Source organism: Nerophis lumbriciformis, linkage group LG38, assembly GCF_033978685.3.
Source record: "Nerophis lumbriciformis linkage group LG38, RoL_Nlum_v2.1, whole genome shotgun sequence".
Taxonomy (NCBI): Eukaryota; Metazoa; Chordata; class Actinopteri; order Syngnathiformes; family Syngnathidae; genus Nerophis; species Nerophis lumbriciformis.
The window spans coordinates 10,698,584-10,701,579 of NC_084585.2; positions in this window are offsets into that span (position 1 = coordinate 10,698,584).

Below are 2,996 nucleotides of genomic sequence, written 5' to 3' on the forward strand. Positions count from 1 at the left end.
TAAGAGCCGGAGATTAAAAAATTGAGTGTAAAAAATTAACCAAGGAGGGGGACCTTAAACAATGATTTAGTGTGGCCGAAACGGGGCTTAGGCTAAGTAATTATTCGTTTAATGAGTTATCCGGCTTAATGTAGACATGATCTTAATGTTCAGTCACGGGAATGAGGCACAAACTAAACCAGACCTACTGGAGATGACACCAATAGTAAGACCATGAAAAATAATATATATATAAAAAATTGTTTTCAGGATGTGAATCTAGCTTTGTGATTTATTGGTTTTTTTGCTTAGCACTTTATCTACATTAACATATTTGGCATTATGTTTTTGTGTATGTACTGTATGTTGTTAAATAGAAAGCATCTAAACTACGAACCTGAGCCAATTTAATTACTGTAAGAATTTTGCCTTCCCTACAGCGTTGCCAGACATGCAATATTATCGCATTTGTACGATAATTTCACCCTCTGTATCGTCAATAATTAAAACAAAACCCATAATGTCTGATTTTTGGAGCCCTTTAATACAAATCTATTAGCAAACACGAACAGGATACATCTTGCACTTAATGTTGTGCATTGGCTCACGTGCCTTAAGTGGCAGCGTTTTTATTTTTTCCAAAAGTGCTGTTAGTTTATTTAAAAGTTTTGTTTTACTGTGGCCGATGAGTACCGCGCAGATACGATAATTTTCTTCAAAACACAATCGTTCTAAGCCTCCGATAGGATAATTTGTCAATTTTCATCTGTCAACACTGCTCTCCATCCAAGAAGAGGGGATAAAGTCTATTAAGTGATGCCTGCAGCAGACAGGAAGTGAAATGTTCTTTTGATCGAACAAAAAGCTCATGTGGCGCAAACCCCCAACACAATTACGGTAATTGGATGCAAACAAGCAAAGGAACTCAATCCGAATGGACAAATGAGAAGAGACACAATGGACATCATCACAGGACAAAAGCTGGGGTGGGTGATAACCTACTGTTCCGATATCAAGCAAATAGACGTCCGATACGGATACTTTTTACCTAACATTTTTTTAAAGCTAATTTGTTTCCTTATGATTATAATTCAAATAAAACAAGACAATATTTTTACAAAATACTACACATTCTAAACAGAATATAAACACAATGTGACGATATTAAAATGATAAATAACAGTCGACGGATCAGGCTGTGGTATCAGTGTGTTTAGGCCAAAAGGGGGCAGAAGACACATTTTACCTCATACACAAGTTGGGAATCATGGAGTATTTTATTAAAAGAAACACTATATTTAAAAGCAACCTAAAATGAACATGACCCCTTTAAATGTCTAAATAGAGCTGCCATACTTTTTCCACTTTTCTGTTTGTTCCATTCTATTATTATTGTTATTGCTATTACTATTATTATTATTAATATGATTTACTATTGCCTCTAACATACTCAAAAACGTACCAAATCTTGCGATCATGTGTATCGTGGTGAAAAGTTACACACGTTGGTTAGTGGGTACCAGTTTTGTGGCATTTGCTGTATTTCCATTAGTTTTCTGTGTACAATTCTAATACAGGCCGTGGTTGATTTGATATGCAGAATGTATCACGCCCTGGTGTCGTAAGCCTCTCATTATTTGTGATGTGCGTACGTTTCATTAAGTGTTTTATTGTTACCGGTTGATAAAACAACACACGTCATAAAAATAAAAAGTCCAGAATAGTTTATAAACTGCACAACTTGTGTTAATTCAAGTACAATTTTTTCCCCCGCAGTGTACGCCATATTTAATGTAACAGGACAAAAATGTATGGTGATGGGGAAGACTGTGGAGAGGGGTTGCCATGACAACCTCTTTAGTAAACATTTTATGGATTTATTTACATGTTTCCCTATTAAAGAACCCGTTGATACTTAAATTTAAATGTATTTAAAATATCACTAATCAATGCTAACGATATGTGTGAAGTTCCAGTATGTTATTTTGGGGGGGTTAATGCTATTTGTGTTCAATATTTGAAAATAACGACACATTTTTTTGTACATATAGAAATGTACTTTTTTTTCTTTACAAAAGACTATCTATTCCAAAAATAATTAGAACATTGACATTTATTGAGTGGCTTTTTAGCATTTAGCTATTGTGACAAATACGTCAATATAAATATATAAATAAAAACTATGATAAAACTACTTGATGCATTAAAATTGTTGAATGAGTTCAAAATTACATTTATAAAAAAAACCGATGTATTTATTCATTTTTATATTAATTAATTTATTATTGATTTATTTTATTTATTCATTTATTTAAAAAACTAACTCTGTAAAACGTGAATATGATCGAAAGTAACACTCAATATTTTGTTTTCTTTCTCCTAATGTGTATCCATCCATCCATTTTCTACCGCTTGTCCCTTTTGGGGTTGCGGGGGGTTGCTGGAGCTTATCTCAGCTACAATCGGGCGGAAGGCGGTGTACACCCTGGACAAGTCGCCACCTTCCTAATGTGTATTAAAAAAAAAAAAAAAAAAGATTAAATACGACTAAGATTAATATTTAAATTGAAATAAAATTGAGTAAGCACACAAACAGCGACACTGGTGTTTGTAAACATATTATTCTTTACAAAAGACTATCAATTCCAAAAATAATTAGAAGATTGACATTTATTGATTGGCTTTTTAGCATTTCGCTATTGTGACAAATACGTCAATATAAATATAAATGTATAAATAAAAACTATAATAAAACTACTTAATGCATTATAAGTGTTGAATGAGTTTAAAATTACATTTATTAAAAAGCGATTTATTTATTAACTTATTATTTATTTATTTTATTTATTATTTATTTATTTAAAAAACTAACTCTGTAAAACCTGAATATGATCGAAAGTAACACTCAACATTTTGTTTTCTTTCTCCTAATGTGTATTCAAATTTTTTTTTAAATTGATTAAATACGACGAAGATGAATATTTAAATTGAAACAATAAGCACACAAACAGCGACAC